Raw genomic sequence first — 16,528 nt, 5'->3', positions numbered from 1 at the left:
TTACTTATCACCTACAATTGTTAAACATTGATAGGGTAAGCGGTGACGCTTAGTGAGTTCAATAATATATACAATATAACTTTATGCCATATATATACTTCAATGTGACAAAAGCAAAGAGGAACAAGACATATGTGAGATCATGTGACAAGTGTTCATATCAATCAAAGACTTTATTATACTTTTCAATGCTTGATATACATCAATAAAACTTTGGCCCAAATGGCATAGAAGACATGCAAATTTCTGATTAACATCTTGTTAGATTTCAGGCTTATAGTCCTGTCTAACCATTTGCCAATGCCATAGAATAGAAGTCATTCTCTTACGGAGACATGCTCTACATGGCCAGAGGCTACGTACCAGTACCAATGTGATTCTAAGTCCTTTCACTGATCACATGGTCAGAGGTATTACAATTGCAAATAAACATAGCGAATAAAACAACACGGGAAAATAACTCAGAATACTAACACTGAAAAGTACATAGCACATATAACACATAACATACAATTGTTCCTATATATTGAACTCACCTTAAGTTAACCGGGGGTTAAAATAGTAATTTGGACAGCACTTCGGCTTTAAATATGACTTTCTATGTTGAAAACCGGGAGCTTAATTGAAAACCGGGCTCTACGAAGGTAGGGCTTCAAAACCGAAAAGATGAAATTTTCAGGCTTCTCGGGGGTCTCGGGATGTGTTTCGGGTGCTAAAATTGATATCGGGGCTTCATGGAAAGTCAAAATAGTGAATATATGAAATTAGGGTGAAAAAGTGTCAATTTTTCAAAGTTACCCGAGAAGGCTCGCAGCCTCCCTTTATATAGGGTGAGAAGGTTCGGACTGTGACAACCCGATATTTCAACTACATGTAAACGACCTAAAAAGTCAAGTATTGTAACCACGTTAGTTGTAATAAAAATTAACTTCGAAAATAAAATATCCAAAAATCACTAATTAAATTACCTATTATGTTAGAAGTCATTAAACCGTGATCGTACGTAGAAAGAACGCCCAAATCCGACTTCGTATAAGAAAGTTAGGAATTTTTCAAGTTCGGCTTAACGGCAGACGGCTAAAAACTCGAATCAGAGATCGAACGACTTTTGGCCGGAATGACCTAAATGAGAATCGAAGGTTTCAATAATGGTATTTCAGAGGTAAAACGTCTGGCAAAAATCGACGTCAGATAAAGAAGTTATGAATTTCTAAAGAAAATTTTCTTACCGCGACCTTTTAAAAATAAATAATAAAAATAATTTCGGAATTTGCCAATGGGATCTAAACAAAAGTTGTAGAGTATGGTCTCACCTTCGCGTGGATATAAAGAACTTTGAAAACGGAGTTTGTATGAAGAAGATATGAATTTTTGAAGTTTATTAAATAATTAATATATAAATTTAATTCAAAATTCGGTATTATCCGAAGGGTGAGTCACCGGGTCCATCCGAGTTACGCGCCGCGTACAGGCGTACGCCCCGCGTACGCGAGGCCTTGGTCTCGGTTCGTCCACGTCGCCCCTATGCGAGCGTGCCCGTCCCGTACCATCCGAAGTCGAGGCAGTCGAGGACTCGGTCACGCATGACGCACGAGTGCACCCCGTGTAAGCTCGTACGACCCGCGTACCGACGCCTCTCAGCCCTTATAAATAGAGATGCGAGGGTTCCGGGAAAAACACCCCATTTCTCTCATTTCTCTTACGATCTTGCCTCGTTTTCCGTGCCCGTACTACCCCGAATCCCTGATCACTTTGCTCGAGTCCCGAAGGTCGTTTTTGCTCCCGAGATTCCCGAGAATCCCGAGGAAATCCACTTTCGCGAGCCAAAATTCTGTCCGGTTTTCATCCCGCAACCTCCGATCTTACAAGTGAGTTCATACCCCTATAATTCACACTTTTAAATGTTTTATGATTACTTTTACATGCTTTTAAGGGGGGAATACAAGTAAAACACTCGATTATTATCGTGTGTTATATAAACTTTCACTTTACGCGTTTTATCAAAGGAATCACACGTGATTTAAAACTATTATAAGGAAACTTTAATATGCAAATTATACCACGACAACATTTTATCTTTTGAAATGAGAAACGATTTATGTATTTATATAAATCAGATACTTGCTTATACTACATTTCTGTGTGTCGGTTCTGGCACTGCAAAAACTACTCTTTTCATAACAAGTAAACATTTTTACTAAGGGTTTATTATACAAACGAAACACACTTTTAGGAAACTACAATAGGTATAGTTTCATGAGAATACTACGAACTTTTACATACATGGAAATACTATTTCAAGAAGCTACTTTCATATACAATAACGAACGAACGTTTTCACACGTAAATCAGTTTTATACTAAGCTTTGTGAGACATTAACTTCACGTACATTTGACACATTTCAAGTCCTGTATTATATACCAGAATCCCTTGGAGGGGGAGCATGGTGTTTGTGTATAGATCTATACGGGCTTGACAACCCGCCCCTGACTGTTAGCTACAATCCACCATTTGGGGTGACAAACGTCAGAACATTCCAACGCCTGAAGAACGTTGTGTATAGGCATTCCTTGTCAATAGCATGGTTATAAAACTCACATGGAGTATTAAAAACACAATGATTTATGGGGTTTTTAGACATATTGGAATTTTTATACGTACATAAATTTACTAGAAACAAACATTTGTCCTGAAAGAAGGCTACATATATACTAGTAGAAAATATAGGATTTTCTAGGAACATGCAAACAAAGAACAAAAACATTTCATTTCATACAAACATTGTCATTAAATACTTATGAAACTCACCAACTTAAATGTTGATATACTCTTTCAAAACTACTTGTATGTCCCAGGGATTCAGTAATTACAGGTAACAAACGGATTTTGGAGAAGGGACGCTGCGGCGCCAGTTTAATTTCATATTTTGACATCATAATGTAATTGATTTTGAACATGTACACTTTTAAACAATGTAAACTTTCAATTATATATATGATGGTTGTATTGCTTTCTTTACTATGTATTCATTTGTTACGTTACCACATGAAGTCATCCGCCCCCAAACGTTTCTGCCGTTCCGGTTTGGGGGTGTGACATATTGGTATCAGAGTAATGTTTATAATGAACTAAGTATATCGAACCTCATAAGATATAAAAACTATAAATGCTTAGGGACTCAAAGTCTCTGACAAAAGTTTTCGTACCTAAAATCCTTATTTCATATAAATAGATTATTTTAGGTTATAAAAAATCCAAAATACATGCATACAACAACACATTCTTATGATAAGAACTATACAAAAGTATTAAGACAAGTTGGACACTACGATTAGTTCTCGAGATATGTAATCAAATTTGGGACAAATATAGCCTGATCAACTAAGTTTATCCGAAATTAGACTAACGTATGTCGAGGAATGATCGTAGTGAGCAACAAGTCAAAACTCAACAAAATAGACACTAGTATCTAACGTACAATTTAAATACTATAAGAGTATTTGGTGCATACAATAGATTAATTAGTATTTCATGTCTCAAGTTTTGTTCAAATCTTATAACCCTATTCTCGTATAGTCAAATGGCTGGATTTCACCCGCATGGAGACCCCTACTACCCAAACCAAGGCAACGGAGGATGGATTGAGTAGGATCCGGAAGAGGATGGTGAGCCTATCGATTTGGATGGAGGAGAAGACTCTGGTACAGACTCGGAACCAGAGATAATCAACCCTCCATCCATTAGGAGGAACTTCCAAGGACCGACACCCGTTTGGGGAAGTCACCTCGTCCACTGGAGCCAACAACAAGGGATACGCTCTCCCTACGGTATGTGTCGAGACTTCTACGACATTAGGGACGGAGGTTCAGCAGACCGAGCACTTCCTGCGATGGTAGGTAAACTGGCCAACCAGTCCTACCAATCGGGGGTTCAAGCAAACCGAATCCGAGAGGTCAACGTGGAAGTACAAGTCCACACGGCCGATATCCGCCGCCTGGATATGTTGCAGAATAACATCCACCTCCGCGCCGAAGCATTCCAAGCACAAACGAATGCAGCCCTCGCAGAGTTGAAGGAACAACAAGCCGCCTTCGATAGGCGTCTTATGGAGTCGAAGCAATCGGATGCGGAGTCGAGCTCCAAGCGCAACACACGTCGCAAGTAGTACTTGCGAAAACCTCAAATTTTGTTATAAGATAGGACTTCGGCTAAAAGTTTTTACTTCCTTTAAATTCTTGTAATCGGAGATCCTTTTAAGGGTCAAATTTTCGTGATCGTTGTATCATCTATCATATTAATATAATTCGCACGCTATTACTACTACGTTGAGTATCGCGTTCAATCTTTAAAATATTATGGAAAAACCATACGCTTGTTCATATATTCGGATTTACGAATAACCTTCGCTCTTCTATCTGTGAGACTCATACTATCATCTGTTGTTGAACTATAGCAATTTAGTTCATGAGACACATTCATTATTCATTTATTCTTATCCATATCATCATCTTTTAAACGTATAGTTAAAGATGCCGCCACGCAGGAATCCCAGGTGTAACCCTAACAACGAAACACCGATACCACCACCACCTCCACCTCCTCAATTTGATGTTGTCATGTTCTAGGAAGCAGTCACTACAGCTGTGGCAACTGCCATGTCACAGATCAATACCCCTGTTACTACGGGTTCAAGAATTGGCATACATCCTTCCAACCATGGCGATAGTCATGGACAACCCCGGGAGTGCACCTATAAAGACTTTACGAATGCTAAGCCCCATATATTTAATGGAACGGGTGGTGTGTTGGTCTTAAGGCAGTGGATTGAAAGAACAGAATCAGTATTTGAAATCTGCTCCTGCCCCGAGCACAGCAAAGTCAAGTTTGCAAATTACACATTTACTGATAGGGCTTTAACTTGGTGGAATGGCCACGTTAAGGTACTTACCCTGATAGTGGCAAACTCGATAAGCTGGGAGAGCTTGAAAATCATGTTGATGAGGGAGTACTGTCCACGAGGAGAGATTCAAAAACTCGAGCACGAACTCTGGACTCTGGGAATGATTGGTACCGATATAGCAACTTATACCAATAGATTCTGCGAGCTAGAAATCCTTTGCCTGGATATGATTGCTCCCGAGAGCAAGAAAATAGAGCGATACATTTGGGGACCGTCGCCCCAAATTCAGTCAAGCGTGTTAACTTCCAAACCTGACACTTTTGAAAGTGCCAATGAGCTGGCACAATCGCTTATTAATTACGGAAATCATCAACACTCAACAACTTCTGCACCAGAACCACACAAGGGAAACAACAATAGCAACAACAACAAGAAGAGAGGGTGGAATAAGGGGAAGGGTGGATCTTCCCAAGATTCCTCGAAGAAACAACAACTGGTTGCCGTAAACACTGCGACGGTACCTACTACCGTTCCTACAAATCTCTACCCGACAAATCCTTATGTGGGCAACCTCCCAAAGTGCACCAAGTGCAATTACCACCACCACGGACCGTGTCGGGAAATGTAGTGCTCCAACTGCAATAGAAAGGGACACACTGTCCGTTTTTGCAAGGCCCCCGCAAAACCAATCACTCAAGTTCCCGGTGCTGGTGTAGGCCAAGCATGCTACGGTTGTGGCGAGGTGGGCCACTACAAAAGAAACTGCCCAAAGGCAGAAAATACCGGCGGAGTGGGACGAGTATTAGCTATTGGTCACGAGGAAGCTGTAGTTGATCCTACAGTAGTTGCTGGTACGTTTCTTCTCGATAATTCATATGCATGCATCCTATTTGATAGCGGAGCAGAGAGAAGCTTTGTGAGCCAAAACTTTATTCACTTACTTAAACGTAACCCTAGCATGTTAGAAGAATCATTCACTGTAGAAATGGCAAATGGGAAAACGGAAAACACTAATTGAATATACATGGGTTGTACATTAACTTTAGACGGGCACTCTTTCCCAATCAACCTTATGCCAGACCAAATAAAAAGTTTCGACGTTATAGTTGGCATGGATTGGTTAAGTCCTCTTCGCGCCGACATCATGTGCTTTGAAAAAGCCGTTTTTCTAAATCTCCCTAACCATGAAACATTAGTGATCTACGGCGACAAATCAAGTACAAACCTTCGCATCATTTCGTGCATCCAAGCTCAAAAGTGTTTACAGAATGATTATCAGGCATTTCTTGCACATATCGTCGATACAAGTCGGGAGGTAAAAGATATAAACAGCATCCCAAAGGTACGGGATTTCCCCGATATCTTCCTAGAAGAACTACCGGGATTACCACCACAACGCCAAATCGAGTTCAGAATCGACTTAATTCCAAGGGCTACCCCTGTAGCAAAATCGCCTTATCGTCTGGCACCAGCAGAGATGCAAGAACTTTCCAGTCAGCTTAACGAACTTCACCAAAAAGGATTCATCAGACCAAGTTTCTCACCTTGGGGAGCACCGGTCTTGTTTGTAAAGAAGAAAGACGGATTGTCCCGGATGTGCATCGACTACCGAGAGCTGAACAAACTCACTGTCAAGAATCGTTACCTTCTACCCCGCATTGACGACCTATTTGATCAACTTCAAGGAGTGAGCTACTTCTCAAAGACAGATCTACGATCCGGATATCACCAATTACGAGTGCTAGAAGAAGACGTTCCCAAGACAGCCTTCCGAACTCGTTATGGACACTACGAATTTGTAGTGAAGCCGTTCGGATTAACCAACGCACCAGCAGTATTCATGGACCTAATGAATAGAGTGTGTCATCCTTACTTGGATCAATTCGTCATCGTATTCATCGATGATATACTTATCTACTATTGAAGTAAGGAAGAACATAGTCAACACCTACGGAGGGTTTAGAAACACTACGATCAGAGAAGCTCTATGCGAAGTTCTCTAAATGTGAATTTTGGATTCGAAGAGTCGAATTCTTGGGCCACGTTGTTAGCGAAAAAGGGATACACGTGGACCCCTCCAAAATTAAGGCCATTGAGAACTGGTCGGCACCAAAGACACCTACAGAGATTCGTCAATTTCTAGGTCTAGCTAGCTACTATCGCCGATTCATAAAGAACTTCTCAAGCATCGCGAAACCTCTTACTACATTAACCCAGAAAGGCATGGTTTTTGACTGGGAAGCAAAACAAGAGAAGGCGTTCCAAACTCTGAAACAAGCCTTATGCACCGCACCAATACTATCCCTCCCCGAAGGGATAGAAGATTTTGTAGTGTATTGCGATGCATCGAATCAAGGGCTCAGTTGTGTTCTTATGCAATGAGGGAAGGTTATTGCTTATGCCTCCCATCAGCTTAAGACACACGAAGTAAACTATACGACACACGATCTTGAGTTGGGAGCAGTGGTATTTGCTTTGAAGATCTGGAGACACTACCTGTACGGAACAAAGAGTATTATTTACACCGACCACAAGAACCTTCAACACATTTTCGATCAGAAGGAGCTCAACATGCGACAACGATGATGGGTCGAGTTACTCAATGATTATGAATGCGAGATTCGTTATCATCCTGGCAAGGCCAATGTAGTAGCTGACGCCCTCAGTCGAAAAAGAATACATTGGTCAGAGAGTCAAATCTCTGAATATGACCATCCATTCCCACTTATCCACACAAATTAAAGAGGCTCAACTGGAAGCTTTACAACCCGAACATGCGACGGGTGAATCCCTGAGAGGAATGGAAAAGAATCTAGAAATCAAGGGTGGCGGAGCCTATTATCTCAAGGACCGTATCTGGACACCAAGACATGGTGGTTTCAGGGATGTGGTCATGACTGAAGCGCACAACACAAGGTATTTCGTTCACCCAGATTCAGATAAAATGTATTTGGATGTTAAGAAACTGTACTGGTGGCCTAACATGAAAGCAGAGATTGCTACCTTTGTAAGTAAATGTCTTACTTGCGCTAAGGTTAAGGTCGAGTACCAGAAACCTTCAGGATTAGTACAACAACCAGAGATACCGGAATGGAAATGGGAACGAATCACTATGGATTTCATAACCAAGTTGCCCAAGACAACGGGTGGACTTGATACCATATGGGTCATCATCGACAGATTGACCAAATCCACGCATTTTCTACCAATCAAGGAGACTGACAAGATGGAAAGGCTTACAAGAACTTACATAAGGGAAATAGTACGATTGCATGGGGTTCCGATGTCCATTATCACCGATAGAGATAGTAGATTTACATCAAGGTTCTGGCAGTCAGTACAAAGTTCCCTAGGGACTAGATTAGACATGAGTACAGCCTACCATCCACAAACAGACAGACAAAGTGAGAGAACGATACAAACTTTGGAAGATATGCTGAGAGCCTGTATGATTGACTTTGGAAAGGCATGGGATATCCATTTACCTCTTCTCGAATTCTCGTACAACAATAGTTATCATACAAGCATAAAGGCTGCTCCATTTGAAGCCCTCTATGGCCACAAGTGCAGATCCCCTCTATGCTGGACCGAAGTTGGCAACACACAACTAGCTATAGGACGAGATACTGAAAACACTCTCACCGGTCCAGAAATCATACGAGAAACGACAGAGAAGATCGTTCAGATTCGTGAACGGTTGAAAGCATCTAGAGACCGACAGAAAAGCTACGCTGACCAACGGAGAAAACCTTTGGAATTCCAAGTAAGAGACCGTGTTCTATTGAAAGTCTCGCCATGGAAAGGTTTGATACGCTTTGGAAAGCGTGGAAAGCTAAACCCAAGGTACATAGGGCCTTTCGAGATTCTTGCTAGAATCGTCCCTCTAGCTTACAAACTTAATCTACCACGTGAACTTAGTAACATACACCCAATCTTCCACGTGTCGAATTTGAAAAAGTGTCTGTCCGATGAGACTCTTGTTATCCCACTCGACGAGATTGAGATCAACGAGAGCCTCAAATTCGTGGAAGAACAAGTAGAAGTCATGGACCGAGAGGTCAAACAAACGAAACAAAGTCGCATACCCATCGTGAAAGTCCGCTGGAACACCAAGCGAGGACCTGAATTCACATGGGAACGCGAAGATCAGATGAAACAAAAATACCCGCATCTTTTTCTCTGATTCACTTGTATCTTTCTTGCTTTAAATTTCGAGACGAAATTCCCTCTAACGGGGGGATGATGTGACAACCCGATATTTCAACTACATGTAAACGACCTAAAAAGTCAAGTATTGTAACCACGTTAGTTGTAATAAAAATTAACTTTGAAAATAAAATATCCAAAAATCACTAATTAAATTACCTATTATGTTAGAAGTCATTAAACCGTGATCATACGTAAAAAGAACGCCCAAATCCGACTTCGTATAAGAAAGTTAGGAATTTTTCAAGTTCGGCTTAACGGCAGACGGCTAAAAACTCGAATCAGAGATCGAGCGACTTTTGGCCGGAATGACCTAAACGAGAATCGAAGGTCTCAACAATGGTATCTCAGCGGTAAAAAGTCTGGCAAAAACCGACGTCAGATAAAGAAGTTATGAATTTCTAAAGAAATTTTCTTACCGCGACCTTTTAAAAATAAATAATAAAAATAATTTCGGAATTTGCCAATGGGATCTAAACAAAAGTTGTAGAGTATGGTCTCACCTTCGCGTGGATATAAAGAACGTCGAAAACGGAGTTCGTATGAAGAAGATATGAATTTTTTAAGTTTATTAAATAATTAATATATAAATTTAATTCAAAATTCGGTATTATCCGAAGGGTGAGTCACCGGGTCCATCCGAGTTACGCGCCGCGTACAGGCGTACGCCCCACGTACGCGAGGCCTTGGTCTCGGTTCGTCCACGTCGCCCCTATGCAAGCCTGCCCGTCCCGTCCCATCCGAAGCCGAGGCAGTCGAGGACTCGGTCACACATGACGCACGAGTACGCCCCGCGTAAGCTCGTACGCCCCGCGTACCGAGGCCTCTCAGCCCCCTATAAATAGAGATGTGAGGGTTCCAAGAAAAACACCCAATTTCTCTCATTTCTCTTACGATCTTGCCTCGTTTTCCGTGCCCGTACTACCCCGAAGCCCCGATCACTTTGCTCGAGTCCCGAAGGTCGTTTGTGCTCTCGAAATTCCCGAGAATCCTGAGGAAATCCACTTTCGCGAGCTGAAATTATGTCTGGTTTTCATCCCGCAACCTCCGATCTTACAAGTGAGTTCATACCCCTATAATTCACACTTTTAAATGTTTTATGAGTACTTTTACATGCTTTTAAGGGGGGGGGGGGGGGGATACAAGTAAAACACTCGATTATTATCGTGTGTTATATAAACTTTCACTTTACGCGTTTTATCAAAGGAATCACACATGATTTAAAACTATTATAAGGAAACTTTTATATGCAAATTATACCACAACAACATTTTATCTTTTGAAATGAGAAACGATTTATGTATTTATATAAATCAGATACTTGCTTATACTACATTTCTGTGTGTCGGTTTTGGCACTGCAAAAACTACACTTTTCATAACAAATAAACATTTTTACTAAGGGTTTATTATACAAACGAAACACACTTTTAGGAAACTATAATAGGTATAGTTTCACGAGAATACTACGAACTTTTACATACATGGAAATACTATTTCAAGAAGCTACTTTCATATACAATAACGAACGAACGTTTTCACACGTAAATCAGTTTTATACTAAGCTTTGTGAGACATTAACTTTGCGTACGTTCGAGTATACATTTCAAGTCCTGTATTATATACCAGAATCCCTTGGAGGGGGAGCATGGTGTTTGTGTATAGATCTATACGGGCTTGACAACCCGCGCCCTGACTGTTAGCTACAGTCCACCATTTGGGGTGACAAACGTCAGAACATTCCAACGCCTGAAGAACGTTATGTATAGGCATTCCTTGTCAATAACATGGTTATAAAACTCACATGGAGTATTAAAAACACAATGATTTACGAGGTTTTCAGACATATTGGAATTTTTATACGTACATACATTTACTAGAAACAAACATTTGTCCTGAAAGAAGGCTAGATATATACTAATAGAAAATATAGGATTTTCTAGGAACATGCAAACAAAGAACAAAAACTTTTCATTTCATACAAACATTGTCATTAAATACTTATGAAACTCACCAACTTAAATGTTGATCTACTCTTTCAAAACTACTTGTATGTCCCATGGATTCAGTAATTACAGGTAACAAACGGATTTTGGAGAAGGGACGTTGCGGCGCCAGTTTAATTTCATATTTTGACATCATAATGTAATTGATTTTGAACATATACACTTTTAAACAATGTAAACTTTCAATTATATATATGATGGTTGTATTACTTTATGTATTCATTTGTTACGTTACCACATGAAGTAATCCGCCCCCGAACGTTTTCGTCGTTCCGGTTTGGGGGTGTAACACGGACCTAGTGGTTGGGAGGTGTCCGCATCGTACCTGCGAGGCTCGGTCCGGAGGAGGGTGACGAAGCTGCTCGGTGGCATCAGCAGCGAAGGGCATGTGGTGCGAGAAGCGAAGGCCACGAGGCCTGCTACAAGGCTCGGACAGGAAGCGATGCGAAGGGCACATCAGGGGCTCGTGGCTACTTCAGATTAGGACATGTGTCACTTCTCAGGCTAGGCCACATCTCCGACGACGCACCTGCTTCGTGCGAGGTGACGTGGCCGGTACTATTCAAGCGAGATTTCTCGGTTTTCGGGCCCCGAACTTCTAAAATCCATAACTTTCGCATACAAGCTCCGTTTTTGACGTTTTTATATGCACGCGTAGCTAAAATTACGCTCTACAACTTTTGTTTAGACTTCGTCGGCTAATTTTGAATTTATTTTTAATATTATTATTTTTAACAGACTGGGACAAGAAAATCCGTTAAAAATTCATAACTTCTTCATCCGAAATCCGTTTTCGTTAGACTTTTTACCGTTGTACTAAAAATGACGAGACCTTCGATTCTCGTCCTATGTATCGATTAAATATCGCTCGATCTAAAATTCAAGTTTTTAGCTGTCTACTGCTAAGTTGAAACTTCGAAAAATCATAACTTCTTCATACGAAGTCAGATTTTGGCGTTCTTTTTATCAAATTTCTCGGTTTAACGAATACTACGACTTTCATTTAGATTACTAAGGCTAAAAAGTAGTTTATCAAAAACTCACTTTTTACGTCATTCGGCGTCGTCCCGGTTTTGTCGCGGATCTTCGGTTGGTCATAACTTTTTCGTTATAACTCGGATTTCGACGAGGTTTTCGCCTACAAGTTTCTAACGAGATTCTCTACGACATAAAATAATAAAATTTTACTTATTTAAAATTTTATATTTTCGCTAAATTTCACTATTTGGCTTTTAATTGGAATCTCATAAGACTTCCAATATTTTCTGAGTGATTCTAAACATAGTTTTATTTCATTTTTGGTAAAAAAAAACATCTGTTAGAACTCAACACTCAATTTCACATAGTATTTCACAATTTTATTCATTACAAAACACGATTTCAAAACGTGTATGTTACATCTTGGAAGATCTAGCACTCAAAGTAGGAATGTCTCTAATAGCTCACAACCAAAAGACTAAAACCCTAGAAACTTTAGGAGAGAGGAGAGAGATTATAAAATCCAAAAATCTAAACTTTAGGGACTATAGAATTGGATTTACGAATGCCTAAAGGGGTCTTTACATAGATGTGGTAACTTGTAGATAAACCTGATTTGAATAAACTAAATAATTAGATTTAATCCAGATTCAAATCTTTACCTTATCTGTTACGTGGATCAATTCTGGAAGCTCTCCAAAATTGTCCACCTCCATGGAGATCCATAATGTTCTTTTTGCTCAACTATTGAATAGTTAACATTCAGTCCTTTTACCTTTTAAATAAATCCATATTAATTCCAATTTATTCCAAATTATTTCTAATTAGTTTTAACAAGTTTCTAGTTAATTTATTAACTTGTAATAAATTAATAAGCTATTTATCTCACTCTCTTAAAACATTTCTAGCTATTTTAGCTCTTGAGAGCAAACCAAAATGACTTTGCTATTATTCCTAAAGTTACACCAATTAGTTATGACATTGGACACTTATTTCCAACAATCTCCCACTTGGACATGTCATCAACTACTATTGGTCGAATAATCTTCGAATAACCAACAAAGTGTGCATTCTACAGCTCCTGTTGAACTCTGATCTAATCAAAAGTCATCCCTTAGATAAATTATCGATTATTCCTTTGTTTCTACAAGATATTATCATGAACTAAGACATGAATAATGAATCAACCTAACAGTTCATCATTATGTTTCTCGATTTCTAACTTATGATGATCAAGTCAGACTATCAATTAAACACATCAATTTAGTTTAGGCTTGGCCAAGCACATGAATATCATCGTCAAATCACTGAGGGGCCTATGATATCACATTTCCTATTAAGGGGAAAAGGAACAAATAAACTTCGACTACATAGTTTTTGTCTACAAATCAAATCTAGCATAAACTTACCCGTTATGACCACTAATTATGGATAGCTTTAGAGTAAGACTAATACATAACCAACTTGTATGCAAAGAACTCAATGTCTCCCCGTTTTAAGAATAAAAGATATTATCATTTTAGATTTACTTGTGATTGAATCCATGAAGTAATCTCTCTGAGTGTGGGTTTTTCCACTACTTAAATATCTATTAATCACTCATGAATGTTATTCGTAATCTCTATGAAATGTCTAATCACTATAGACAATCTACTAACACTGCACGAAAATCTTAACTCAATACTTACTCCCAAGAGTATGACTGATTGTGGAGTTTGACTAAATTAATATTGGGAAAGTGGGGATCTAAACATGCAAAAACGAAAAAAAAATATAATAATAAATTAGTTGTAATGGAATCAAACTTGAATATAATTAAATCTTCATTATTTAATCATCATAACAATTACAAAAATTATTCATTGTTCTAAATATTTCAAAATAATCAACTAACTACTAAACTTAATATTGTCTCTCATGCCTATGCTCCTAGCATGCACATTATATGTTTCCTTCGTGAACGGATCAAATAGATAATCTTCATATGATACTCTCTTCACAACTAGATCTCCTTCCTCAACTATATCTCGAATGTAGTAGTATTTCCTCTTTATATACCTTGACCTTCTGTGATCCATAGGCTTTTTAGTCATGATGATTGCACCTTCATTATCATATAATATCTCTAATCAATCTTTGTTACTCATAACAACTTAAAGGTCTCCTATGAAGTTTCTATTCCAGGTAGCTTCATGAGACATTTCACTTGTAACAATATATTCAAACTCGCATGTAGAGTCCTTCATAACTAGTTCTTGTTCACCACCTTACACAAGCAATATTTCTTTAGTATTTCTCAAATACTTGACAACCGTCTAATGACTAAGTCCTGGATTTTCTTGATATCAAATCACCATGCTCAAAGCATACAATACACCAGGAAGAGTACATACATAACATACATGATCGATGCTATAGTCGAAGCATATAGGATTCGTCTCGTTCTATCTTATGCATCATAAGAACTAGGACGTTGAGTCTTGCTCAATTTAATGCTATGATTGTAACACCCCGGTTTTCAGGTATTTTTGAATCCTTCCTTTGGTTTTAAATTATATCATTTTGATCCTTGGATTGTAAGGATGTAGCCCTAGTGGCAAAATGGTAATTTTGAGATAGGGGTGTACGTTGAGCGTACATGTGAGTACGCTAAGCGTACTAGGGCGCACCCTAGTAATGTTAGAGTTATGAGGTTGTCCGGTATGGTAAAGAAGAAGATGCGTGAAGGTTGATGTGGCACGGACCAAGACGCGTGAACACCGACCCATATTCCAGTGGGGTGCGCGTGACGTGAGGCGGAGGACGGGCGAACACGCAGTCAATGATTGGTCAATTCTTTTTTTGACCGTTGTTGTTACTGTTTGATAAATAAATAAAAAACTTTTTATTACCTTTTCAAATTCTCTCCTATATATACATCCATTTTACATATAATTTCTAATAAACCACACCCACATTTTTTCAAAACAAACACACACATTAAACGAAAAATGGATAATTTTCCACCTCCGCTTTCTGCGTCATCCGATGATAACGATTCTGATGACGATTTGATTTTGTATACGTTGTTGTCCGCGACACGAGACATGGTACGTGAGAGGGGAGAAAGTTCAAACGTCGAGAAGAAGCATAGAAAATGGGTCAACCGGGATCGTGAGGCGGCACATGAACTTTTGGTACGTGATTATTTTGTCGTTGATAGTTATATGATCTATCGAAATTCGAAGAACGTTTTCGTATTAGTAGAAATTTATTTTTATGTATAGCTGGAGATTTGGTACGTAATTATGGATTTTTCCAATTACGATGGGATGCTAAAGGTAAACGTAGTTTTACTACGATACAAAAATATACGGTCGCTCTTAGACAATTGGCATACGGTATCGCTTCAAACGCATCAGATGAGTATCTGAAAATGTCTGAAAGGATGGGTCGAGAGTGTACATATCTATTTTGTGAGTATGTCATAGAGATTTACAGTGACATATACTTGCGATATCTAACAAAAAGCGATGTTGAATAGTTGTATGCCACACATCAAGCTAAGCATGGTTTTCCAGGGATGCTTGGTAGCATTGATTGTACACATTGGGAGTGGGAAAATTGTCCCAACGTGTGGCGTGACCGGTTCACGCGAGGTGATCATGGGGTGCCTGTTAGGTGCATTTCATGCATTCATTTTTTATAGTTTTAGTTCATAAAAGTGCATTACATTTAGGTTTAGACTCATGCATTTTGTATAATTTCGGTATTTTTCATGATGCAATTCCATTCACACGCTTTTAGAATATTTCAGGGACTTATGAAGGTTGGATCTTGTTGGAGGAAGTTATCAAGAGTTGGATACAAAGTTGTAGAAGTTTTGGAGCTTTGAAGAGTGAGAATGAAGAAATGAAGAATTTGGTTTCACAGGAGTTTACACGGCCGTGTAAATTTATGCCTTTGATTTACACGGGCCGTGTAAACGTATATGCAAGGACATTCTACTTCGAAGACCTGGAAGACTTAAGCATTCTACTTTTCTTGTTTAGACGGCCGTGTAAATGGAACCCTTTGGTTTACACGGGCCGTGTAAACGTCTCGGCAGTTTTAAAGTGGTTTTGTCTTCTTATAATTCAGACAATCAGTTTTTATGGGAGTTAGATCGGATTTTGGAAGGAGAAGAGAAGATTTTCAGAGCTTTTGCAAGTAGATTAACACTTGGAAAACACTTTAATTTCTTTTTGTAAGTCAATTTGAAGTTTAAACTTGTTTGATTTGTAGTCCAACCTAGATATGTGTGGTTGATTTTATTATCATTTCCGAATCTGAATTCTTAAGTATGTGTTGTTAGATTGTAACTTGAATTTGACTTATGTTTAACATCTAGTAATCTTTGATTTGATCTTAATCATGTGTTTGATTAGTTCTCTTTTTCACTTGATCAATGAACTAGGGT

Source organism: Lactuca saligna, chromosome 6 (assembly GCF_052625555.1).
Source record: "Lactuca saligna cultivar CGN05327 chromosome 6, ASM5262555v1, whole genome shotgun sequence".
Lineage (NCBI taxonomy): Eukaryota > Viridiplantae > Streptophyta > Magnoliopsida > Asterales > Asteraceae > Lactuca > Lactuca saligna.
The sequence above is the reverse complement of the archived record's forward strand: the minus strand, read 5'-3'. Positions refer to the sequence as shown.